The sequence below is a fragment of the Canis lupus genome, chromosome 10 (genome assembly GCF_048164855.1).
Source record: "Canis lupus baileyi chromosome 10, mCanLup2.hap1, whole genome shotgun sequence".
Lineage (NCBI taxonomy): Eukaryota > Metazoa > Chordata > Mammalia > Carnivora > Canidae > Canis > Canis lupus.
The window spans coordinates 2373862-2401625 of NC_132847.1; the positions used below are offsets into that span (position 1 = coordinate 2373862).

Sequence of the window (27764 nt, forward strand, 5' to 3'; positions counted from 1 at the left end):
TGGACATTGCTGCTAGAAACATCAGGGTGCAGGTGTCCCGGCGTTTCACTGCATCTGTATCTTTGGGGTAAATCCCCAGCAGTGCAATTGCTGGGTCGTAGGGCAGTTCCATTTTTAACTCTTTGAGGAACCTCCACACAGTTTTCCAGAGTGGCTGCACCAGTTTACATTCTTGCCAACAGTGCAAGAGGGTTCCCTTTTCTCCACATCCTCTCCAACATTTGTGGTTTCCTGCCTTGTTAATTTTCCCCATTCTCACTGGTGTGAGGTGGTATCTCATTGTGGTTTTGATTTGTATTTTCCTGAAGGCCAGTGATGCAGAGCATTTTCTCATGTGCTTGGTGGCCATGTCTATGTCTTCCTCTGTGAGATTTCTCTTCATGTCTTTTGCCCATTTCATGATTGGATTGTTTGTTTCTTTGGTGTTGAGTTTAAACTTTTTTTTTAATTTTTTTTATTTATTTATGATAGTTACAGAGAGAGAGAGAGGCAGAGACACAGGCAGAGGGAGAAGCAGGCTCCATGCACCGGGAGCCCCATGTGAGATTCGATCCCGGGTCTCCAGGATTGCGCCCTGGGCCAAAGGCAGGCGCCAAACCGCTGCGCCACCCAGGGATCCCCTGGTGTTGAGTTTAATAAGTTCTTTATAGATCTTGGAAACTAGCCCTTTATCTGATAGGTCATTTGCAAATATCTTCTCCCATTCTGTAGGTTGTCTTTTAGTTTTGTTGACTGTTTCTTTTGCTGTGCAGAATCTTCTTATCTTGATTAAGTCCCAATCATTCGTTTTTGCTTTTTATGAAGAACTTCATACCAGTACATTTGATGAAAGGGACAAATGCCTTGAAAGACATAACTTCCCAAACTTGATACAAGGAGTCATAGAAAATCTGAATAGGATTCTTCTGTTAAAGGAATTTGATTTATAATTAGAAACCGTCCCAGAAAGAAATCAGGCCCAGGTGATTGGCCCAGTGCATTCTATCAAATAGTTAAGGAAGCAGCACCACTGCCTGCTCATTCAATTAAAAAGTTAGTTATGTGCGGTAGTAAAAATGCTGGAGACGAGGCGGATCAATAGAAACCGTTCTAATCTACCTGTGGTAGTATAAATTGGTGCGTCCAGAGAATTGTGTGTGCATGTGCTCCCTGAGCCCTGCCCTTAGGAGCAACAAGTGGAACACACCAAGCTCTTGTGTCAAGAAAATGGAAAAAGTCACAGAGCAGACTGGTAGAAATATCGATGGACGTCATCTCAGAAATACCATGTCCAGCGGGAAAAAAAACAAGTCACAGGGCGCTATAGACAAAATGACACCATGTTTATAAAACTGAGAAGCAAGCACGCTATGTAATATATTGCTTAGGGATACATACTTCTGAGAAATTTCTTTCTGTTAGGATCAACTCTCTTAATAACTTCTAAATATATAATACAGCAATGTTGACTGTAGTCACCATGCTATAGACTACACCCCAGGACTTACTTGCTTTATAATTGGAAGTCTATACCTTTTGACCTCCTTCCCCCATTTTGCCCACCCCTAACCTCCCCTCTGGCAATCACCTACTTGTGCCCAGTATCTATGAGTTTAGTTTTCTCAGATTCCACATATAAGAGAGATCATATGGTATTTGTCTTTCTCTGCCTGACTTATTTCACTTAGCATTATGCCCTTAAAGTCCATCCACATCATTGCAAAGAGCAAGGTTTCTTTCTCTTTTTGTGGTTGCATAATATTCCTGTGTGTGTGTGTGTGTGTGTGTGTGTGTGAGAGAGAGAGAGAGAGAGAGAGAGAGAGAGAGAGAGAGAAAGACCACATTTTCTTTTTTTAAGTTTTGATTCCAATGTAGTTAACATACAGTGTTATTTTAGTGTCCAGGGTACAATATAGTGGTTCAACAGTTCTTTACGTCACTCAGTGCTCATCACACAGTGCCCTCCTTAATCTCCATCACCTGTTTCTTCCATCCTCCTACCCACCTCCCCTCGAGTGACCATCAGTGTGCTCTCTATAGTTAACAGTTTGTTTCTTGGTTTGTCCCTTATTTTTCCTTTGTTTTGTTTCTTAAATTCGACATATGAGTGAAATCATATGGTATTTGTCTTTCTTTCATTGGCTTATTTCACTTAGCATCATACTCTCTAGATCCATCCATGTTGTTGCAGATGGCAAGATTTCATTATGTTTACGGATGAATAATACTCCACGGTGTGTGTGTGTGTGTGTGTGTGTATAGACCACATCCTCTTTATCTATTCATCTGTGGATGCTTGGGCGACTTCCATAATTTGGCTATTGTAAATAATACTGCTATAAACAGGGGTGCATATATCCTTTCAAATTAGCATTTTTATATTCTTTGGGTAAATACCCAGTAGTGTGATTACTGGATCATAGGGTACTTCTGTTTTTAGTTTTTCAAGGAATACTGTCTTTGAAGATACTGTCTTTCACAGTGGCTGCACCAGTTTGCATTCCCACCAACAATGCACGAAGGTTCCTCTTTCTCCGCATCTTCACAAACACTTGTCGGTTCTTAGTCTTTTTGGTTTTACCATTCTGACAAGTGTGAGGTAATATCTCATTGTGATTTGCATTTCTCAGATGATGAGTAATACTGGGCGTCTTTTCATGTGTCTGTTGGCCATCTGGATATCTTTTTTTAGAGAAATGCCTATTCATGTCTTCTGCCCATTTTTAAAAATATTTTATTTATTTATGATAGACATAGATAGAGAGAGAGGCAGAGACACAGGCAGAGGGAGAGACAGGCTCTATGCCGGGAGCCCGATGTGGGACTCGATCCCGGGGCTCTAGGATCCCGCCCTGGGCCAAAGACAGGCCCTAAACTCCTGAGCCACCCAGGGATCCCCGTTCTGCCCATTTTTAATTAGATTGCTCTTTTGGTGCTGACTTGTATCAGTTCTTCATATATTTTGAACACTCACCCTTTATCAGATGTGTCATTTGCAAATATCTTCGCCTAGTCAGTAGGTTGCCTTTTAGTTTTGATTATTTTTTTTCTTTGCTGTGTAGAAGCCTTTTATTTTGATGTAATCCCAATAGGTTATTTTGCTTTTGTTTCCCTTGCCTCAGGAGACATGTCTAGTAAGAAATTGCTACTGCTGATGTCAGAAAGATTACTGCCTATGCAGTCTTCTAGGATTTTTATGATTCCAGGTCTCACACTTAGGTCCGTAATCCATTTGGGGTTTATTTTTGTGTATAGTAAGAAAGTGGTCCAATTCCATTCTTTTGCATGTAGCTGTCCAGTTTTCCCAGCACCATTTGTTAAAAAGACTGTCTTTTTTTTTCCCTTTGAATACTCTTTCTTCTTTCATCAAAGGTTAACTAACCATACAATTATGGGGTTATTTCTGGGCTTTCTATTCTGTTTCCTTAATCTGTGTGTCTATTTTTGTGCCAGTACCATACTGTCTTGATTACTACACCTTTGTCTATTACTTGAAGTCTGGGATTGTGATACTTCCCATTTGGTTTTTCTTTTTCAAGATAGCTTTGGTATTTTAGAATATTTTATTTTATACAAATTTTAGGATCATTTGTTCTAGTTCTGTGAAAAATGCTGTTGGTATTTTGATAGAGATTGCATTAAAGGGCAGCCCTGGTGGCACAGCGGTTTGGTGCCACCTGCAGCCTGGGGTGTGATCCTGGAGACCCGGGATCGAGTCCCACATCGGGCTCCCGGCATGGAGCCTGCTTCTCCCTCTGCCTGTGTCTCTGCCTCTCTCTCTCTCTCTCTCTCTCTCTCTCTCTCTGTGTCTATGAATAAATAAAGTCTTAAAAAAAAGAGAGATTGCATTAAATGTGTAGATTGCTTTGGGTAGAGACATTTTAACATTTGCTCTTCCAATCAATGAACGTGGAATGTCTTTCCATTTCTTTTGTTGTCTTCAATTTCTTTCAACACTGTTTTATATTTTTCAGTGCTGGTTTTCACATCTTTGGTTAAGTTTATTCCTAGTTATCTTATTAATTTTGGTGCAGTTGTGAATGGGATCGTTTTCTTAATTTTTCTTCCTGCTGTTTCATTATTAGTGTATAGAAATGCAATGGATTTCTATACGTTGATTTTATCCTTCGACCTTTCTGAATTCATTTATCAGTTCTGGTAGTTTTTTGGTGGAGTCTTTCAGGTTCTCTGTATACAGTATCATGTTATCTGCAAATAGTGGAAGTTTCACTTCTTCCTTACTAATTTGGATGCCTTCTATTTCTTTCTCTTCTCTGGTCGCCGTGGCTAGGACTTCAAGTACTATGTTAACTAACAGTGGTGTGAGTGGATGTCCCTGTCTTGTTCCTGGCCTTGGGGAAAAGCTCTCAGGTTTTCACCATTCAGGATGATCTTAGCTGTGATATACCACATTTTCTTTACCCATTTGTCCATCAGTGGACAGTTAGGTTGTTTCCATATCTTGGCTATTGTAAATAATGATACAATGAACATGGGGGTATTTTCAAGTTAGTGTTTTTGTTTCCTTTGGATAAATACCCAGAAGTGGAATTGCCAGATCATATGATAGTTCAATTTTTAGTTTTTTGAGGAACCTCCATCCTCCCTTCCATATTGATTGCACCAATTGACATTCTACCAACTGCGACAAATGTTCCCTTTTTTCCACATCCTCACCAACACTTGTCATTTCTTGTCTTTTTGATCCTAGTCATTTTTACTGGTGTGAAGTGCTATCTCATTGTGGTTTTGATTTGCATTTCCCTGATGATGGGTGACATTGACATCTTTTCATGTGCCTCTTGGCCATCTGTATATCTTTTTTGTAAAAAATATCTATTCAGATCCTCAACGCACTTTTTTTTTAAAGATTTTATTTATTTATTCATGCGACACACACAGAGAGAGAGAGAGAGAGAGAGACAGGCAGAGGGAGAAGCAGGCTCCATACAGGGAGCCCAACGCAGGACTTGATCCTAGGTCTCCAGGATCACAACCCAGGGAAGAAGGCGGCGCTAAATCTCTAAGCCACCAGGGCTGCCCTCAACCCACTTTTTCAATGAAGTATAATTATTAACCATTAACTAATTATAATTAATCCATTTAATTGGATTGTTTGGGGGGGTTGCCATTGAATTATATGCATTAGATAAAATATTTTTAATGAATTTATTTGAGATTCCCATACTCCTCATGTTGGTCTGCACTCTGGTGACACACACTTTCCTCTTGGAAGACCACTAAGTCAATCAAATTACGGGTCACCAGCAGACCCTGGTGTGGGGCCTAGGGTGTCCCTGAACTCACACCTGGGTGAGACAGGGCTGCAGTTGGGGTCAACTCTAGGGAGGCTCCCTGGGGGATCCCATGACCCAGCTGCTCTGGAAGGTCAATCAGGAGGTCAGGTAGGAGAGGAAGGATTTATGGGTATAGGCCACCCCCCTCCACCCACGATCAGACACCCCAGCAGGTCAATGCCTGCTCTCTGCATCTTGACTTGAGCAGCTCAAGGAGAGACGGTGGACCACTGTCGCTGCCACAATGCCCACAGGCTGGAAGTGCACCATGGGGTATACAGTGTGCAGGAGGGCTCCGGGCCCTCTTACCCTCTTAACTAGCCAGCCCCTAGTTCCCTTGTCAGCCCTCAGCAGACACAAATGCAAGAGGAGCAGGGAGAGGGGCCAAGAGGAAGGAGCTGGGGCTCTGGGCTAGATTACATGCCCAGACCCACCCTGGGCAAGCGACTTGGGGGAGAGGTTGCCTCTAATCCTCGGAAAAGGCTAACAATGCATCGACACCCCTGTTGGGAGGCGAGATCTACTTGTGATACATCAACAGGAAAATGGTTGAACTCCCCAGTCCTTTGAGATTTAATGGTGACCCCCATTGGTCCCCCAGGGATGCCATGTCCTGACCACACCAGGGACAATCACAGCTCAGCAGCTCTGACACCCGGGCTGCTTCAGGATAAAACATTGTCCACATGGTGGTTTGTGTGTATGTGTGCAAGGGGGATTGTGCAAGAGATGACAGAGTATGTGACAGCTGCACCCGGGCATGAAGTGCAGGTCCCCAGCGGCCTATGGATTGAAAACAGATGTTTCTGCATGAACGCAGCCAAATTGTATTAGCACTTTGGATGATGAAAAGGGCCTTAAGTGTCTGCATGTTGCAGTTTTGAAATGTTTGCCAGAGAAAATGTCCTTAAATTTTGCAAACAGTGAGCGTAAGGAGGGGGAACAAAGTGGGTTATTGTGCTGTAACCGATTTCCAGGAGCAGAGCCATTGACAGGTGCAAATCACATGTAATGCACTGATCATCAGTGTTGCCACTCACCTTAATGAGGAAGCCTGCATCCCTTCCTGCTGCTACCTTCATCCCTGGCTCAGTCCGGAAGCGCATCCCAAGGTCACACCACAGCCCCGGGCCATGGGACCTTCAGGGAGAAAACCACAGACTTCCTCTTTTTTCTTTTTTAAACATTTTCTTATGGAAACTTTAAAAAATGTAAACATGTAGAGAGTAGGTCAGGGATGCCTAGGTGGCTCTTGATTTCAGCTCAGGTCATGATCTCAGGGTCATGAGCTCAAGCCTGGTGTTAGGCTCCATACTGAATGCTGGATGGGCAGCCTACTTAAGTAGTAGTAGTAGTAGTAGTAGTAGTAGTAGTAGTAGTAGTAGTAATAATAATAATAATAATAATAATAATAATAATATAAAGAATAGGGCAAATATGATCTGCCACCATGTCCCTGTCTCCCAGCCATCAGATCTTGGCTCACCTTCCTGTGTCTGTGCTCCCACCTGGTCGTATCCTGGCTGGGACTCTGACATTGACAGCCTGTATCTGTATAAGCACCATGCCACTGACGACACCTAATGAAATTGGTAGCTCAATCCCACAACCCCAAAATCATGACCTGAACCAAAACCAAGAGTTGCACACCCAACCAATGGAGCCACCAAAGGCATCCCGTATTTTTTGTTTCATATGTTCTTTGCTTCTTATATCTTCTTTTTCTTTCTTTTCTTTTTAAAGATTTATTTATTTATTCATGAGGGACATACAGAGAGAGAGAGAGAGAGAGAGAGCAAGGCATAGACATAGGCAGAGGGAGAAGCAGGCTCTTCATAGGAGCCCGATGCAGGACTCCATCCCAGATCCTGGGATCACGACCTGAGCCAAAGGCAGCCACCCAACCGCTGAGCCACCCAGGTGTCCCTTTTTTTCTGACGACTTTTTTTTACCTCCTTTGTTGACTTACTAGCTATATTCCTTTGTTGTATTAGTTTAGTACTTGATTTAGGTACTATAAAATATATCGTATCACTTTTCTGCTGCTGCTTAAAACATTAAAACAATCTTGGCAGCAGAAGACAATAAATATTTATTATTTTAGTGTTTCCATGAATCAGGTTCCAAGGACAGCTTAGTTGGGTTCTCTCCTCAGAGTCTCACAAGTCTGAAGCTGGGGTCTCATCAGAGGGGTCCCCTTTTAAGCTCATGTAGATGGTGATGGAAGTAATTTCCCTGCAGCTATAGATCTCATAGCGGCTTACTTCTTCAAGGACCCCAGGAGAGCCTCTGAAGTGAGTCTCTGACCTCTTCACCTTCTTTTAAAAGAGCTTGCCTGATTAGGTCAGGCTCACCAAGGATAATCTAGATTTGTTCAAAGTCAACTGATTAAAAGCTCTGATTAAATTTGCATAACTCCCTTTACCCCTGCCATGTAACAGAAGCTAATCACTGGATTGCAATCTATCACACTCAAAAGGGCATTATACCAAGAGTGGGGGGCTGGGGGGGATGTGTATCTTAGAATTCTTGCCCCCACATTTTTAACGTACCACAATCTACTATCAAGTGATATTTATGCTACTTCCCAGGTAGTGTGACGACCTGATGCCAGCACACTTCCGTTCTCCCTCTTGACCTCTGCACTCCCACTCATTTCCTAGGACTGTGTAACAGCATACCACAAACTGGGATGGCTTAAAACAATGGGAATTTCTTTTCTCACAGCATAGAAGTCCAAAGCCGAGGTACCAGAGGGCCATGCTTCAACTGAAACCTCCTCCTGATTTTCTTTACCAGAATCTTTGACGTTCCCTGGCTTGGGGTCCTATCTGGACTTTCAGTGTCACATGATGTCGTTCTAGAGTGTCTGGGTCTTCAAATAGCCATCTTCTCATAAGAACACCAGTCACATTGGAGTAGAGGCCCATCCTACTCTAGAATCACCTCATCTTCACTGATGACATCTGTAGAGAGCCTATTTCCAAATAATGTCACAGTTTGAAATACTGGGGCTTCGGAATTCAATGTATTTGGTGGAGGTAGGGAGAAAAGGGTCGGGGGGGGACATAATTCAACTTGTAACAGGGCTGTATGGTTGCCATACAAGGCTGCCCACATATTTACAAATGCTGTACTACATGATTTTTGCTTTTAATGGTCAATTATATTTAAAAATATGTAAGTGAAAAGCAAAAGTCTTTCCTTTAAAATTTTTTTAAAGATTTTATTTATTCATGAGAGACACGCAGAGAGACAGACATAGGCAGAGGAAGAAAGTGGCTCCCTGCAGGGAGCCGGATTTGGGACTCGATCCCAGGACTCCAGGATCATGACCTGAGCCAAAGACAGATGCCCAACCACTGAGCCACCCATGTGTCCTGAAAATAGTCTCTCTATTTACCCATGTGGTTAGCATGTTCCTGATCCTTTGTGTAGACCTGGGTAGGGCTGAGCACTGTGTTCAGCCCACCTCAGCCACATGGGGCCAGGCACGCGAGGCCCATCTCATATTCTCTCTCCCTAGTTTACTCCAAGCGTCCCTCTGGGCTCGGCGTGTCTTGGGGTTTGGGTGTTTTGAACTGCAATGGTCTCCCCATGTGGGAATCCCTCTTCATGTTTGTTTCTTTCCAGATGAAATGAAGGGTTAGTGAAATCAAGAGGCTCAGGCTGGACTTCTGGGGAGCTGAAAGTGTGTTCTTGACGTGGGTTCTGGTTACACAGAGGTATGTTTGCTCTGGGAGCGCTCACCTGGCTGCACATCTCAAATCTGTGTGCATTTCAGGACAGATGCTATACTTCAATAAAAAGTTAGGAAAAAACCCATACAAAACAGGGGTGTCTGGGTGGCTCAGTTGGTTAAGTGTCCAACTCTTGATATGAGCTCAGGTCATGATCTCCATGATCTCAGGGTCCTGGGATCAGGCACCGTGTCGGGCTCCATGCCCTCAGTGGGGAGTCTGAGGATTCTCCCTCCTTCTCTCTCTGCCCCTCCCCCTGCTTATGCACACGCTCTCTCTCTCTTTCTCTCTCTTAAGCAAATAAATCTTAAAAAAAAAAAAAAGGAAGAAACAAGCAACTCACTAAGGCTGAAAGAGAAGCTGAGGACCCCCAAGGCCCTGCTTGTGCAAGTGGACTTGGCTGTTCACTGGTGGCCAGTGTGGGGCCACCATGGGGCTGGGGCTCGGCTCTCCAAGCCTGGGGGCAGGGACCTAGGACCCAGGAGTGATGATATCTGTTAAAACTGTAAAGTGCTTGCACATGTCCATCTGAACCCCTAAATGGCCATTTGTCTTCCGACTACTTTGGCTCATGGGACTCATGTCAAAGAGTGGTGGTGGCAGCTCTGGTTTTAGCAAAGAGGTGGCCTTGCAGCTGTTGTGTGTCTGAAGGCAGCAGCCAGGCACCCCTGCACACCAGCCTCTGCTTTGACAAATGACTTGGAATCCATCATCCCTGCCTTTGTTAAACACAAATGCGCCCTCCCTGCTTCTGCATGTTATTACCACCACAGACTCTTAAGTGGCTGGAGAGAGAGGCCTTTTAGTGGAATTGGCTGGTTTTCCCTGAAGCAGCAGACAGGTGCAGCTCCCGCAAGAGGCCCCCTGCTCCTGACCGCCTGCAGGGTGACCAGCACTCCCACCCACCTGCGGTACCGCACTCCACACTCATCACCTGTTTGCTCTCTTTTCCTTTTGAAGGAAAAAAAAAAAAACAGAAAGGGGTAAAGCAGAAACTAAAACCACTTACCATCCCATTATGTGATGAAATAATCCTTCTTGTCACTAAACATACTAGGGCTTCTCTGGGTGCATGGAAGTAGAATTTTCTTCTGCAGAGATCCATTTCATACTAAGCAGAGCCTGAGTTATCACTGGCTTTTCTCACTCCGGTAGCTGGAAGACATTCTTCTCAGAATCTGCTGTGCTCCTCTGACAGCCAGGTGGTATAGTCCCTTGAAGAGCAGGCCCACACTTTGTTAACCAGTGTTCTGTTTCTGGGCGCTCCTCATTTTCAGCCCAAGGCGGTGCTACTGATGGTTATACCCACACTGGATTGGGTCCCAAGTAATTGCTGGGTCTGAGGTCAAAGGTGCTGATCTAGGCTGGCTTCTGCCTTCATGCCATCCACTAGCTGTTCTTGGGAGGGTCCTCAGAGCCTCAGGCATCACCCATGGGGTCACTGCCTCATGCTCCCCTGCACATCTCTGTACCCTGGGCCCCCTGGTCAGTCCTTCTGTCCTGCACTGCCCCCGCTCTGGGCCTCCAAGACCCCCTTCCCTTCTCCAAGCATTCTCCTGCTGCACCCCCCTCCCCAGTCTCTCCTCCCCGAAATCTCCCTCATCCTCATTATGTCAGCCAGGTGGTCAAGTTCTACCTGAGTAGCTGAGGACCCTGCCCATCAGTGATGCCTCTGCCTTCCAAACATCAACATAGCCTGTGGGTGTCACCTTCCCGATCTGGCCAGAATGCAGCCACTTCTCTCTATCCCCTGACTCCTGCCTGTTTCACTCCCCTGGCTCTCCCTCCACCCACTCTTGTCTCAACAGTCAGAGGGATCTTGTCGCAACCCCCTCCAGGGATCATCCTGCAGCACATGACCAAACCCATCTCTTCCACAGCCCAGGCCCTGCCTTCTCCCCATCCTGTGCCCCACAACGAGATTCCTTGTCAACCTACTGAAGCCACAGCAGCCTTGCTTCCCTTGGCTTGCTCCTTTCTCTGGGCCTGGGTGCTAGCTGAGCCCCTACACACACTCCCAGAATGTCCCTTCCAAGGCTGATTCTTCCTGTCACTGAGTTTAACCAGATGTCACCTCTGCACATCAGCCTGGGAGCTGGGGTCATTAGGCCCATTCTACAGGCAAGAATGTGAGAGGGCAAGTGACATCCTCCAAGTGTCCCAGCCAACAAGGACCAAGCCCACAATCACCCTCCGGTTCCAAAGCCTGTTGCCTCTGCAGCATAGCTACTGCCTGCTAGGGATGGTGTATTCCATGTGGGCATATTCTACCCACATCAAGAGTCTGGGGTGTTATGACTCTGTGTATGGCATGTGTAGAATCTCAATTTAATCAGACTTAAGCTCAAAGAGATAATGTGTTTGTGACTGTAAATAAAAAGCCAGGCATAGCTAGATCTAGGACCCAGTGTCCATCTCTCTGCCTCTTGGCTCTGCTTTCTCCATGTGGGCTCAAGGGTGGGTACGAGGAGGTCCCAGCAGCTTCACACTTATTTCCTAGGCTTTCCTTGACCTGAGCAGAAAGACACAGTGCAATAATGAATGTTAGTAAATGTTCCAAGAACTGAGTCTCGGTACTATGCCTACCACGAATCTATTTCAAAGGCTGGAGGGATGAAATGTACTGGTGCCCAGGCCTGGATCCCACACCCATCTCAAACCGTTGTCGGCCAAGGCAGTTCCTGCCCTGGGTAGGCTATCAGGGCCATATGCCCTTCTATCCCAGGCTGGAGAGGGAGGACACAATGGGTTTTGTAGACAGAAGAAGGAGGGACAGATGCTGGGCAGGAAGAAGCTGCAGTGACCCTGACCCTGGGCAGCTGCTGCAGGACCAAGTCTTGGCGTGGAGCCCAGAGGCAAACCCAGTCTCCCTCTGGCCTGCCAGCGCCTGCCACACCCCGACCTCACGCGGTCCACCTGCTGCAGCGTGGCCAGGGGATGGTGCACACACTCACCTGAGGGCCCTCACTGGGGCTGCTGGAGCACAGACGAGGCTAAAAATGGAGCCAATTAGAAACTTACTCTCTTGGAGAAGCTGCTAGGTGAGCAGAGCGTGAGCCTTCAGTGAAATCAGCTTGAGTAATTAGGGACAACAGCACGCAGCCCCTGTGCTGGGTGGGAGGCAGCCAGCCTCTTTTCCCCAAGGGGGAAAACACTGGGGCTGCTGAGCCAGGCACCTGATAGGCCACTGGCCCCAAAAACATCGTTTCCACAGGGTGGGTGTTTCTGGAAGTAGCCCCAGTTGCTCTGTGGCCCTTAGGCCAGGCTTTCTATCCCTGCCTCCTGCCCAGTGCAGCCTGACAGGGCTGGAGGTATGACGCATGACAGCTGTCTCGGCCTGCAGCCGGTGGCAGAACCCAGAGTTGTCCTGATGACAGGCCTGATGCTCCTCAGGATGTGTTTGCAAGACTGAAGCAGGCACTCAGTGTGGCTGGATCATCCAGCACCCTCCTTAGCCTCCATCTGCAGGAGTGCTCGGGGAGTGGGGAGGGCTGCAGGATGGGGGCTGGGAGGGCAGCCATGGCCTCTGCCTCCAGAGCCACCTGCTGCCTGAGGGTGTGACCCACTGAGGCCCAGGCACGTCGAGGAACCAGCTTGGTTTGCCTAAGAGACCCCAGGTAGGAGGTCCAGAAATCTACGCCATGTGACAGCCATGTGTCCTTGGCAGCCAGCAGCGTGCAACAATGTGTTTGTTCACTGCTGAGTTATTACATATTGATGTGTTTACTTTAACACATTTTAAAAAGCATATACCCAGTGCATTAGACCCATGAGGTCATAGATAGTGTTGGTAAGAACAATGCTAATTTTAAAACGTGAATTGATATGAGGAATGTGATTAGCCGAATAGCTACATAGGGCCTAGACATACCCCAAAAGTGACCCTGGAATGCCGCAACTGACAGACACTGAAATGGTTTCATGTCCCAAAGGCCCTAAGCCTGAGGCCGGGCTCTTCAAGGGACCCAAGGGGCTGCCCAGGGCAGGCGTGCTCAGGGAGAGCCCTGTCTGCATCACCCGCCAGCACCTGGCATCCAGGTGTCCCCAATCCTGGGACTGCTCCTCCTCCTGCTGGAAGCCCTAGCTCCTCCAGCATCCTTCAGGGCTTCCACGGGCACACACGCGGAGTGCGGTGAGCTGGGTTCCGGGTCACGCAGTGCCACAGCCTGGCTCCCTCGTCCGCGGGGTAAGCCACCGCTGCTGTCTCCCAGGAAACAGCAAGAGAGCAACCTGGTACAGGTGGGCAAGGACTGCGCGAGCCAGTGCAGGTGACAGCCGTGCCGCTGTGATCACGCTGTGATCACGATGACCCCCCCCTTCACGACTGCTCCTGCTGGGGGCTCTGTTGAACTGGTGGGAGGGAGACAAGCCGTCCCCTCTGCGCTGAGGCTCGTTCTGCTTTCTGATGCCCACGTGTCCATGTTTAGGCACGCATGTATTGGCTAGGTTTGGACTGTGACTTTCACTGGTTCATATCTGTACCCTCCCCTTCACCGACATGGGGCAGCACACTGGTGTCCACTTCATTAGGAAGCTCTGTGGGGGCTCCGGGGCTGGGGAGGGTGGAGCAGATCTGTGGGGGCTCTCAGGTCAGGGACTTCTCTGGGTGAAGGTTCTTGCCAGCCTGAGCACAGGAGGTATGCAGACTGACCAGGAGCTAGGGCATCTATGAGTGCCCCTGGATGCAGAGAGTGGTGACAATTGTCCAATGCCCGCAGCTGACCAGTGGTGAGTGGTCCTGGCCCCAGAAACAGGGGTTCGCTGGCTTCTGCACTGCTCCACAAGTGGCTGTGTGGCCTTTAGGCAGGACTTGGATCCCGGCAGCACCTCTTTGACCATCTTTCAGGTCAGTGGCCCAGGAGACCCTGTTCTGCCCCAGGCCCCGGGGCTAACCCCGTGCAGTGGGGTAGCCCCTAGGGTCTGTGGTCTGAGTAGCCCACCATCCAGCCGGGGCCCCTCCCCACACAAGCTGCCTGGGGTGTTCCTATGTGGAGACCCGCCCAAATCAGAGCCAGTCCCTGCTTTGGGCTACCCTGGACCCATTTGCAGAAGACGGTAAAAGTCTGCCAATCAATTTGAGAGCCATTTGAGCTGGGTGACCCAGCACAGGTCAGGTCTTCTCTCTAAGCCTCAGTCTTCCCTTCTGTGAAATGCACATAAGGACAGAACTGCTTTTCAGCAGGTCTTGAGAGAAGCCAACTCACAATGGTGTGTTTGTGCACCGTAGCCCTGATGTCGGCCTGTGGCCCAGGACAGGGCAGGGAACTGAACTCACAATTGCGAGTGGAACCACCAGGCTGGGGGGTGGCTCACACACACGTACACACAGCTTCCCTGACTTTCTGACAACGGCCTTTTCTCTGTCTGCTGGATGTTTCTGAGAGAAGCCAGAGGAAAACAGTATGCTTCTTTGTTTTATTCTCACACAGATGACTCCATCTCCCCTTGTTCTTCCCAGAAAAGACGATGACGAATTTGTTAAAGTTCAGCCATGAGAGCCTCCTCTTACAGCAAGAATGACGAGTATTTCGAGGCAGCTTCTTGCTTTTTGGAGTTATTTTTGGATAAGTGGCCCTACTCCGGCTGGAGGTGGGTCCCCGGCTCCCACTGTCCATGGGGAGGAGGGCCGGGAGCACCTGTTCTGGCATCTTGGCTCCCCAACCCTCTGGGTACCCCCACCCACTACCATGTGTCTGGACCTTGCAGCTGTGTCCCAGTGACTGGGCACCGTGAACAAAAAGTTGTGCAGTTCTCAACTCATTCACCCAAATTCCCAAATTCAGGACAGAAATGAAATGATTTCTCTGTCCTTTAAGATTCTCTAGACCCTTGACGGACCTCTAGTTAGGAGGAAATGAGTGGCTCTGGGGAGTGAGCTCCGTGCAGCCCCCACTCTGCGCTGATGTGGAGCACCCCTGCGCTCTGGGCCCGGCCTCTTCAGCCACCCTGGGATTGGGATCCCCGGGCCCTGACCGGGACAGCCCCAGGTGCACGTGGCCAGGCTCAGAGAGAGGACAGGACAATACGAGTGGTGATGGAGGCCAGGCAGCCTGCTCTGGGAGCAAGTCCTGCCTGTGGGGAGGCGGGGGACAGGCTGGGGCGGCCCCCCAGCTGTTGGGGTGTGATGAGGAAGATGGCTGGCAGAGAAGGTGGTTCCCCTGGTCCTCCTCGGCCCACCCTGGGGAGCGGTGGGGCGGGGGGTGGGCAGAACATATGGGTGCAGCACTGACCCTGCTCCCAACCCAAGTATGTCTACCTACCGGGTGGGGGAGGTCTGATGAGCCTACTTTACAGGTATGGAAACTGAGGCCCAGCCAGGTGAGGGGGCTATCTCACAGCCAGACAGCGGAGCAGACCCCCCATGGGCCACATGCTGCCCCCCACCCCTGGGTGCCACAGAGCCAGTAGCAGCCTCACAGGCTTGCCTCCCCAGACCATTCTTTGAAGCAACTCCCAGAAGCTGCAGGGAGAAATAAAAGTGTTTATTTTTGCCGACCGTTCCTCCTCCCCGAAGGTGCCCTTGAGGTGTCTGTCGGGAGGCGTGGGTGACTCCCGCAGATGCTCCAAGACGGAACCTGCTGTTTTTGCTGCAGAATTGGGCATGCCATTGTGGCCCAGGCTGACCAGCGGGGAGATGGGGCAGTAGAGTCGGTGTGCCCAGTGCCGCCAGGGTTCCTGAAAACAAGGCCCTCGGCCAAAAAGGCAGGTTCTGAGTTCCTCAGGATGCTTGTCAACTCCAGGGTCTCCTGGCCCCCAAAAGGGTGATGTTGGCCCCAGGCTATGGGGAGGGAGGACCGTGATCCTGGTTGCCCCACGGTCCTCCATTCTGCATCTGAATGTGAGATGCCCCCTGTCCTGCCTGCTCCAGGCTGCAGGCCCCAGATGACTCCTGCCTGAGCCTTGCCTTTGTGGGTGCAGCTGGGGGAACCCAAAAGTCCCAGGCTCTTATAGCTCAGGAGCCACAAAACTTGAGCTGTGAATGGTTTTTCTCCCCTATGCTCCTTTCACTGGGTGCTTCCTCCCTGAGGAGGTGAATGGAGGGCAGGCCTAGAATGGAGGGCCTCCGTGGCCAGTGTCTCATAGTGGGGTTCCCACATCCTGGAACCAGGGCCATGGCCTTCTGACCCAGGCTGTCCTCCACTTCCTGGGACTCAAGGGCTTTGATTTGGAGAGGCTTCAAGGTGCTTATGAGAGCCCCTTCCCTCCAGGCCCACACCTGAGCAGGAGCCACAGGGGGGGTCATCCTGGCTCTACTCACAGGAGGGAGACACACCCACTGAGGTTAGTCCTGAGGACAGATCACACAGCTGCCAACATGGTAGAGACTCAGCCCTGAGGACAACGGGAGCAGGAGAGGAACGTGACCCGGTGAGCAGGTGCCACACAGAGAGGGACTCAGAGCCAGACAGGGCAAGTGGCCTGCAGGGTGGGCAGGGCAGTGGGGAGGTCTGGGTGGTTCCAGTGCAGCATGGGGAGGAGGGAAAGCACCAAAGGAGGGCGGAGGCCATAAGAGCCATCAGAAGATTTAACGGGAGAGGAAACTAGGAGCAGCTGACCCTGAGTGCTCACAGGAGGGTGGTGAGCCCTCCCGGGGCAGGGGTCCCACCATTATGAGGCGGTCAGGACTGGAGGAGTGGCCTAGCAGGAGGCCTGTGGGGCTGAAAGATTCTCAGCGCAGGAACAGTTAGCGCTTTCATCCCCAGTCCTCCCTTCACACATCTCACTGGCAAATGTGCTCTTCACACAGTCTGATATTCATTCTCCGTGTAAATAAGACACTTGTTCCCCTCACAAAATAGGCCATGTTGCTCCCTGGCAGCTGCTGCCTGGCTGGCCAGGCCACAGAGCAGCCTGGTCACCGCTGTCAGCCTCAGCTGGTTGCCAGACACTGCCAAGCACTCTCTCCACCCTCCTCCATGGGCTGTTGCGGCCAGCGACCTCCCAGTGACTGTCATTCCCTCAGCCAACTATCCGTGCATCCACCCATCCACCTGTCCCTGTGTTCACCCAGCAAGCAAGCACTGATTGACAGAGCCCTGGTCCAGATGCTGGGGGCACAGCTGCAAGCAGGACTGAAAAGACTGTGCCCCAAAGGAGCTCACGGCCATGTGGGGAAGACGGGTGATGAGCAAGTAGATAAAAGGCACGTGAGAACTTCACACTCAGATAAATGGCACAGGACAGCAAATGAGGCTCGGGGTACAGTGAGTGCATGGCGAGCAGCCAGGGGAGGGGGTACAGGACGGCTACCAGAGGAAGGCCCGGAGGATGAGCATTCCCAGTGGGACCACAGCAAGCACAGAGCCCTGAGGCAGGAGTGAGAGGGGAGTATGGAGAGTATGGGAAGAATCAGACACAAGGTCAGAGAGGCAGTCCGGAGCCCAGGCAATGGACTCACGGGCCTTGAGAAGGACTTGAGGGAAGGGCCTGGGCCTGTAACGGGATGCTCAGTGTTGGTGCTGAGTCCCAGCCGCTCTGAGCTGACCCAGGCCTGTTAGCCCCCTTGGGCGTGGGGGGAGACTGAGGCTCAGGGAGGTGCCTGCGCCTTTCTTTGCTGCTCACATCCACCTGCCAACAGCACCTCTTCTCCAGCTGACTGGCTCTTGGATGTGGCCCCTTCTGAGCCCCAGTGGCTCAAAGGACCTTTTCTCTGCATTGACCCCAGCACCCCTCACCCCTGTCTGCTGTGGTTCTGAAGGTCCCTTCCAGGAGGGGACCCTGCAGCTGGACCTCCAGGGAACAAAGGGAAGGGTGTTCTAAAACAGAGGAGACAGTGAAAAGCCTGAGTCAGAGGCAGCAGTGTGGATGGCATGTCTGGGACACAGCAAGCAAGCACATAGGTCTGGCGTCATCTTGCTGGTTTTTTTTTTTTTGTAAAATCAATTCATTTACTAAAGTGAATATATTCTGTGATGAAATTTTATGTTCTTACCTAAATCACCAACATCACTTCCCATAAATAGAAAGTGACTGTAAAAAGTCAGGTAGCAGGGGCACCTGGGTGGCTCAGTTAATGAAGCATCTGCCTTCAGCGCAGGTCATGATCCCAGGCTCCCTGCTCAGTGGGGAGCCTGCTTCTCCCTCTCCCTCTGCCCACCCCCCCACACACACTCTCTCAAATAAACAAACAAAATCTCTAAAAAAATGTTTTTTTAATTCATGTAACAAAAACAAGTATTAATTTTTAAAAAGAATAAAACTGCAAAATAAAATACAAGCACCAGTCTTCTGGTTCCAGGCTGGTTCCACTCTACCTCTCCCACCAAATGTGGGGCACCTTCCTCTCCAAGCAGAGCTCTTATCCCCCGGAAGGCAAGAGGAACCCACTGCTTTTCTTTCTCCCTCTGTCCTCCTACCTCTAGACACAGGTATAGTCATGGGGAAGTGCTCAGCAGAGGGGGGTGACTAAAGCCCGTGCCTTCTGGCTGGCCAACCGAAAAGGGGAGCTCCAGGAAACTGCAAAATACCATGGAGATTTTAGAAAAAGAGAGCTCAGGAAAGCAAGATCCTACGGTTGTGTATTACCTCAAATCATAGAAATCAAAGATATATACACAATGATATATAATACAAATTGAATAAAAAATATAATAATATAGTTTTATTTTATGTAACATATAAACTATATAACCAAAATATAGAAACAAAAACAGAAGACTCTTCAGACATTTATACATTAAACAGCACATTTCTAAATAGTCCACAGAGAAGAAAATTTCGAGGCAAATTTGAAAATATTTTGAACTGAAGGAGAATGAAAACATTACATGAGATTTTGTGGGTTGTGCCTCAAATAGTACTTAGAAGAAACCAATAGCATTAAATTATTGTATTAGAAGGGAAGAAAGGTCTTAAATCAATACTTACAAATTTCACCTTAAGAAACTAAGGGGGAAAAAAGCAAAATTGACCCAAAGCGGGTGGAAGGAAGTAAATAATGAAGATAAATATAAAAATCAATGACATCAAAAACATACCAGGCTCATGGGTTGGAGCATTATCAATTCTCCCACAAATTTATCTGCAGATTTACTGCAGTTCTGATCCCAAGTCCCAGCAGGGTTTTTTTTGATAGATAGGACAAGGTCATTCAGAAATGTATGTGGAAAGGCAGAGGAATGAAAGTAGCTTAAAACACCAACATGTGAATAGCAATAAACATAATTCAGTTTGTGACAATACATGCCTGTAGAGAAAGTTCCTTAGTGAGACCAGGGGTATCATTTATCAAATGTCACCCATGAGGGACACCTGGGTGGCTCCGGGGTTGAGCGTCTGCCTTCGGCTCAGGGCATGATCCCAGGGTCCTGGGATTGAGTCCTGCATCGGGCTCCCCACAGGGAGCCTGCTTCTCCCTCTGCCTATGTCTCTGCCTTTCTCTCTCTCTCCGTCTCTCATGAATAAATAAGTAAAATCTTTTTTTTTTTTTAATGTCACCAATGAAAGGCCATCTGGCTTTGTTGCTCAGGGTAGCCCAGAGGGGATCAAAGCCAGGACGATCATTCCATTCTGGCTCTGAGAATCTGAGACTCCCTCTTGCATCTGCTCTACATGCTGGTATGTGGTCTTTGGCCCCTGGGTCCACCGCCCAGGATTGGGGGCCCCCAGAGTGTTTGGGCATGGAGTGCAAATATCTCCATCTCCTGGCCCAGCAGGATTATCACCTGGCACTTGCAGAGACTCAGGGGTGAATGCTCAGCCTCTGCATGGGGTCTCCGTGAGCAGGTGGCAAGCAAACACCATTCTGATTTTCAGAAAGAAGGCAGGGCCGGTGAGCAGGAAACCAGGTTGCTGTTGTCTGTGGACAGTCCTTATGGCTCTAGGAGTGCAGGTCCCGATCTGTATGGACATCTGAGCAACCCCGGCTGCATCCAGGAACTAGATGTGGGAAGCTAGGATTAGGCACTAGATGTCAGAGGCACCTCACACTGGGGATGCCCACGGCCCCATCTGGCCATGCAGGTGATCCACATTTCGGGCCCCAGGGTCCTCTGCACCCCTCCCTGCCTGGGAGACACTTCTCTAGCTTGAAGGCTGTGGAGGTGACCTGTCCATGTCCACAGTGTCTGGCCCAGGCATATGAAATGCAGAGACCCAGACAGTCCCCTTTTCTCTACTGCTCTGCTCTCTGCTGACCCTTCCTTCCTTCCTTCCCGGGGCTCCACTGGCGATGGGGGCAGTGGGCAGGTGGGGTGGTGGTCACCATAGGGAAACTGGTTATTCTCTTAAGTGAGGCCTCTCCTCTTCTCAGTATCCACAACCTTCCAGGGTAGTGGGCTGAATACAGGCGTGCGCCCCACCTCGGTGCTCTGTGCCCCCTCTTGGTGACACCACCTTGTGTTCTGCTGTGGGTATGTGCGTCAAGAGCAGCACACCAACGCCAAAGCCTTAGAGCATCTGAGGGAAATGCTCCTGAATCCACACTAGGGATCAGCCGGTTTTCACTGGCAGGTTCTTAAGTCGTGGGTGGATTATTGCTGCCCCTGCTGAAGGAGGTAGTCTTCTCAGTTCTCTGCCCTATGCTCCTAATTGGAGATTAATTTTCTACCCATCGGCTCTAAAGGCATTTTATGTATTTTTTAATAGCTTTTATTTATTTATTCATGAGAGACACAGAGAGAGAGAGAGGCAGAGACACAGACAGAGGGAGAAGCAGGCTCCCTGTGGGGAGCCCGATGCAGGACTCAATCCCAGGACCCTGGGATCATGCACTGAGCTAAAGGGAGATGCTCAACCGCTGAGCCACCCAGGTGTCCTGGCTCTAAAGGCATTTTAAAAGCTTTCCTAACCGTGTGTCATTGGTGACAGGCATACTGCATATGGCTTATCAGCAATAGGGAGCCAGGTTTTTCTTCACAGAGGCGAGGCTGACCTGGATGATGGGGATGACACTGGAATTGTGTTAGGATGAGAGAATGTGGGAAAGCAGCTTGATGGTCTTTCCCTGGAGGCTCTGCTCCACAGAGCCAGGTGGAGGGACCCCAGGTGGTGAAGCGGTGGCCAGTATGTGTCACCAACACGGAGAACCTTCTTTCCAGCATGGAACCCACCCCTTGCACAGCCTGGAAAAGTATGTCTCAGTCCATAGAACAACATGCCTGGGTGTATGGAAAGTAAGGGGTGCCCAGTCTGGAGGAGCCAGAGGCCAACTGCTCATGGAGGGAAGTGATGCCTTGACTGGACCCTGGAGCCCTCACTGACCCCTCTCTGCTCCTCAGGCCCAGGCAGCGCTGGATGGCTTCTTGCAGGAGGGACCTGAGAAGGGTGCAGGATGGATTCACCAGCAACTAGGGGAAACCTACAGGAATTATCTCCAAGTTAGCAAAGAGTTCTACTGGTACATCCCTGCCCACCTTCTATGGGATAAATGAGGCCACAGGTGGGCAGCTGTTAGCCCCACAAGCAGGAGTGTCACTGGAGCAATTGTTTGGCATCAAGATTCTTTCCACTTCTGGCGACACAGGCCCAGGTCAAATTGGCCTTTAAAAAAAAAAGAAAGAAAGAAAGAAGAAAAAAGAAAGAAGAAAGAAAGAAAGAAAGAAAGAAAGAAAGAAAGAAAGAAAGAAAGAAAGAAAAGAAAGAAGAAAGAAAGAAGAAAGAAGGAAGGAAGGAAGGAAGGAAGGAAGGAAGGAAGGAAGGAAGGAAGGAAGGAAAGGAAGGAAGAAAAAGAAAGAAGAAAAGGTGATGGGATTTACTCTTTCACATCCAAAAAAGCCTACCATGGATGGGAGGACAAGTCCAGGAGGTCCAACATGAGTAGTAAGAGTTCCCAACAAAGGAAAGAGAGGAAGTCTTCAGTGTAATTGCTTAAATATCCCAGCACTGAAGGCTTGAGTTTCCAGCAGAGGACACTGGCAAGTGCTCTACACAAGGGATGGAAGTGACCTGTACAAGGTGCATCATTGTGAAAGTTCAGGACACTTAGGACTATGACAAACAACCATCTTGGTTTGCCTAGGGCTGAGGGGTTTCTTAGGATATGGATTTTCAATGCTACCAGCTGAATGGTCCTGGGAAAGCCAGAATGGCCAATCACCCTACTGGGACCCAAAAATATCTACAAAGCTCAGAAAGAAGCCAGAAGACAATACCTTCAAAATTCTTAATGAAAATGATTTCTGATTTAGAATTCTATACCCACTGAGCTTTCCATCATACTACCAAGTATGACAGTAAAGTAAAAACGTTTCCAAAAATATAAGGTCTCAAAAATTTCTCCCTAAGGATCAATTTTCAAGAAGCAATTGGAGGAAGTGCTCCATCAAAATGAAAGAATAAGCCAAGAAAGATGAGGAGACAAGGTATAGAAAGCAGGTGACCCAACATAAGAGATGAGGAGGGGATCCCTTGGCGGATGATGGAGAGATCCCCAAGGGCAGCTCTGCACCAGATGTGGAGGGAGCTGAGCTGTCCTGTGTGACCCCAGAGAGATGGTCATCACTAAGATCCCCCCATTTCTATCAGGCTGTCTTCTTAAAACAAAGACAGAACACCCAGGGCAGCTTGGCCCAGATTCTCATGAGGACTTGGCCTGTCCTGACCATGTGCTCCTGAGATCTCTTCCCTCACGCTCTGCTGAGGGCATGGGTGTCACTCACTGAAGTTCTCGGCTTTTCCCTGAGAGCGGGAAGCATGGCAGCCCATTCCCTCTGACTGTATTTCTGCTGCACGTTCCAGTGCCTCGTCCCCACCTTAGTTTTGCTAAGCACCCAACTGTGAAGAGACGCATGTTTCCCAAGACTACTTGTGACCTTGCTCACAACTTCCCCAGAAGGGGCCTTGTCAACTCCCAGAGAAGGGGAAATTGAACCATGATATCTCATGTGTGCTTGCCCCCATTTTCAAGACTAGGTGGTGTATTGCTGGGGGATAGAACCCAGGTAGAACTATAATAAAAAGCAAAGAATGATTGGCACAAAGGATGGTCATCAGCTAGAGTTGAGGGTTGAGCAGTCAGCTTGATTTGGGAAGGTGCATGAAAGATTTTTAAGGTACTGATAATGCTTTCTATATTAGCCTGGGTATTAATTCACAGATGTTCATCTAGTTATAGTAATAGACAATTCTTATTATTTAAATTGTAGGTGTGTTTACAGACTCTTATAATTTTTGTAAAAGTGTAGAGAGGAAAACATATCAAGGGAACATGTCTCTAGGGTGATCTCCCAACAAGGCCCAGGATTTACTCTGATTGGATAACTTGGGTCCCTGGTCAGGGGTGAGTGGAGGGGATGTGGCATTCTCACTGGCCAGAACCCAGTAAGCCCCACCCCCACCCTAAGCAGGGTTCTAGCCAGTGGGCAGAAGGGGTTGCAGGAAGTAAGGAAGCATGTCGGTTGGGATCCTATCTTTTAGGATCCAGGTTTTCTCAACTATGAAGTCAGCAATCATTCCCATATGGTTGTTTGAAGGATTAAGTGACATGTGAGAACAAAAGACGCATAAAGCATGACACGTGTTTTCTCTTGAACTGAGGCCTCTGGAGCATAGAAACTGTCCGGGTCAGGTGGCACAGGCACTTTATCCAAGATCCTTGGAAAAGGCCTCAAGTTCAGCTCCCCACCCCCTAAAGGTACAGGAACTGTCCCCATTCCTGCAGAAGCAGTTCCAAGCAAAGATGCCCACTTGGCTCTTTTAATAATGCCCTGGTCTGGCTGAAGCTCCAAACACGGTATCTGGGGAGTATGTCTGATGTGGACCCTGTGAGGAAACCTGTAATTGAGGCTTCTTCTTGGAGCTCCTGTAGGCTCTGCACAGATAAAAGTAAAACTGAACAAGGCTGAAGCATGGGCTCTGAGGAGGCCCAGCTGGACTGGACAGGCACTCTTTCTTATGAGGAAAGGAAGAGACCTGGGGTTTTCAGGACACACACAAGAACCGTATAGCCCCAGGTCCTCCCAAAAACCTGCAGAGGGACTAGGAACATCATCCTAGAAAGGCTCTCAGCTCAATCCCCAGAGCACACCTGGCCCTGATAGAACAATATAAGATGCTTATTTTCACCAGCATTATTATCTTTGTTTGTCCTGGAAAGTTCTGTTTAATATATTGTGACAAGAAAAGTAAGTAAGATTTAACCATCAGAAAGGAAGAGATTAAGTCACCATTAATTGTAGACATAATTGTATTATGGAAAAACAAGACTGTTTAGAACTAATGAGATTTTAAAATCCACATATAGGGCACCTGGGTGGCTCTATGGTTAAACATCTGCCTTTGGCTCAGGGCGTGATCCCAGGGTCCTGGGATCGAGTCCTGCATCAGGCTCCCTGCAGGGAGCCTGCTTCTCCTTCTACTCATGTCTCTGCCTCTCTCTGTGTCTCTCATGAATAAATGAATAAAACCTTAAAATAAAAGATCCACATATAAAATCCAATAGCAATATCCAGTTAAAGATACAATGGGGAGAGGAGGGTTATTAGGAAAGACAGTGGAGCAGGAAGCACCAAGTCTTCACCATCAGTTAGCTGAACCAGCACAATCCATCTGATGTAACCATTTTAGAACTCGGGAACCTATTCTGGACTTTCAACTTCCATAAGAAGCCTTGGAAAATTTCATTAATTTTGTCAATTTCAGCTCTTAACACAGTAGCAGCTACCCATCCACCACCACCACCACCCCAGCCTCTGAACAGACAGCCATGCATATGTTCCTGGAGTAGCTTATCCACAGCTAGTGGAACCAAGGTGGGCAATAAGGGCCTTGTCCTGCAAATACTGGGGAATCTGTGTTCTGATGCTTATTGCTGTTTCTGATCACAGAGGTGCAGACGGAGGCAGGCCACCATTGCTGCAATCTGTACTGGTTGAAGAGGATTCCAGGGGACTTAAAGAGCCAGAACCTGTTACTTTCCCTCTTCATTTTTCCCTTTTTCCTCTTTTGGAAGCCAGACATTTAAGGACTAGGATATTCAAAAGCAACCCCGTATACAGGGAAATTTAGAAAGTCACTTCACATGCCCAGAGAAAGGTGTAGGCTCAGAGAAGACCTGTAAAGGACCTTAAATTTATACCTCAGTCTGATCCTGGGACAAAGGGTACCTTAAAGCAATTAAAAAAAAAGAAAACAGAAAATGCTGCAGAAATATGATTTCTAGAGTTACTACATTATAAGATTCAAACATTCTATTTTCAATAACAAATCACAAGACCTACAATAAACAGTAAAAGAGACTATCCCTAGAAAGATGAGGTGATGAATTTACTATGCAAATACTTTAAAACAACTATCTTAAGGATGTTCAGAGAGCTAAAGTTAAAGTCAGATAGTCAGGAAAACTATATATGAACAAAATAGAAATATCAATAAAGAGATAAATAGCATAAAAAGGAACCGAAAGGAAATTTTAGAGCAGAAAAATACAATACCTGAAATGAGAAATTCACTAGAAATTTCCAAAAACAGATTTGAGCAGATAGAAAAATCAGTGAACTTGAAGATGAGACCATTGAAATGATTGATTCTGAGGAACAGGGGAAAAGAGATTGAAGAAAAATGAACAAAACTGAAGGGATCTGTGGGACACCATTAAGCAGACCAACACACATGTTGTGAGAGTCCCAGAAAGAGAACAGAGAGACAGGGCAGAATGTATGAAAAACCTGAATATAAACATGCAAGAGGCTCAACAAATTCCGAGTAGGATAAACTCAAAGAGACCCACACTGAAATACATTATAATCAGACTGTTGAAAGACAAAATCTTGAAAACAGCAAGAGTAAAGTGATTTGTCACATACAAGGAATCCTCAATAATATTATCAGCAGATTCCTTATCAGAAACTTTGGAGGCCAGAAGGCAATGGGTTGATATATTCAGACTGTCAAAAGTAAAAAAAGAACCCTCTAAGCAGCAAAACTGTACTTAAAATATGAGGGGAAAATTGAGACATTCTCAAAAGCTGAGGGAGTTCATTGCCACTAGACCCGCCCTACTATAAATACCAAAGGGAGTCCTTCAGGTTGAAATGAAAGGATACTAGTTAGTAACTTGATGCCATATGAAGAAATAAAGATCTCTGGTAAAGATAGATACATGGGCAGTTAGTTATAAAAGCCTGTATTATGATAACTTTGATTTGTTACTCTGCCTTTTGCTTTCTCTATGATTTTATAGAGACTGATGTATTCTTTTGTTAAAAAAATAATCACTAGTCTATGTTTTTAGACACATGCTGCATAAAGATATGATTTTGTGGCATCAATAAATGAAATGAGGCAAGGCAGTGTTTCTGTATGCTATTGATATTCAAACTGGAGTGTCATAACTTCAAAATATGAAATGTCAACCCCATGGTAATCACAAAGAAAATAGCTATAGAATATACACAAAAAGAAACAAAATAATTTAAATGTTTTACTATAAAATTATCTAAACACAAAGGAAGACAGTAATGCAGGAAGTGAGGGACAAAAAGCTAAGACATGTAGTAAAAATAACAAAATGGGAAAAGTAAATCCCTCCTTGGTTATTTAAATGTAAGTGGAGGGATGCCTGAGTGGCTCAGTGGCTGAGCATCTTCCTTTGGCTCAGGTCATGATCTCGGGGTTCTGGGATCAAGTCCCTCTTTGGGCTTCCCACAGGGAGCCTGTTTTTCCCTCTGCCTGTGTCTCTACCTCTCCCTCTGCAATCTGTACTGGTTGAAGAGGATTCCAGGGGACTTAAAAGGCCAAAGCCCATGTGTCTCTCATGAATAAATATAATCTTTAAATAAATACATACATACGTACATACATAAATACATAAATAAATAAATGTAAATGGATTAAATTCTCCAATTACATGGACGGAGATTGGCAGACTGGATTTCTTAAACATGATTAAACTATACAATGTCTATAAGAGACTCAGCTTATATCCAAAAATCCAAAGAATTAAAAGATATTCCATGTAAATGGTAACTCAAAGAGAGTGGGGTGGCTATAATAATAAAAAATAGACTTTAAATAAAAAATGGTTACAAGAGACAAGGAAGGGTATCATATATTAATAAAAAGTTCAGGGGTACCTGGATGGCTCAGTTGGTTAAGCATCTAACTCTAGAAGTTCTAGTCAGCACAAAAAAAACAAAAAATAAAGGCAGTCAAGTCAGAAAGGAAGAAGTAAAATTAGTTCTTTGCACATGATATGATCATATATGTAGAAAACCCTAAACACACACCACACTGTCACACACATGCACACACACACACACCTATTGGACTAATAATTAACATTCATTTAGCAAAATAGCAAGATACAAAATCAACACCAAAAAAACCAGTTGTGTTTCTACACACTAACAATGAACAATCAAAAAGGGAAATTAAGAAAGCAACCCCACTTACAATAGTTTCAAAAAGAATAGACTTAGGGATTTATAGTTAGGAATCAACTCAGCCCAGAAAACAAAAGACTTATACAGTGAAAAGTATAAAACATGGCTGAAAGAAATGAGAGAAGACACAAATAAATATGGAAAGATACCCCGTATTTGTGGATTGGAGGTTTAATTTCGTTAAGATGTCAGTACTATTCAAAGCAATCTGCAAATTTAATGCAATTTCTATCAAAATTCCAATGGTGTTTTTGCAGAAATAGAAGCCTCTATCCTGAAATTCAGATGGAATCTCAAAGGACTCTGAACAGCCACAATGATCTCAAAAAAAGAACAAAGTTGGAGGAATTGCACTTCCTGGTTTACTACAAAACTACAGTCATCAAAATAGTGTGGTCCCGGCATAGAGACAGGCATATGGGCCAATG

The 27764-nt window shown here is 47.2% G+C and overlaps 1 protein-coding gene across 22 annotated transcripts in view; it reads left to right on the plus strand.

Moving 5' to 3' along the window:
* The window catches only part of RASGEF1C (RasGEF domain family member 1C), an 80496-nt gene that overhangs the window by 10919 nt on the left and 41813 nt on the right, over positions 1–27764 (plus strand). For 4 of the 22 annotated variants that reach the window (XM_072840439.1, XM_072840448.1, XM_072840437.1 and 1 more), the window contains exon 2: positions 8910–9001. The exons of 10 other annotated variants lie outside the window; for them this stretch is intronic. The gene's annotated coding sequence lies outside the window, so the exon portion shown is untranslated. Of the gene's footprint in view, positions 1–7098; positions 7197–8909; positions 9002–13722; positions 13863–14445; positions 14606–27764 lie in introns of those variants that run through there. 8 more of the 22 variants (XM_072840441.1, XM_072840440.1, XM_072840445.1 and 5 more) reach the window with 6 other exon arrangements.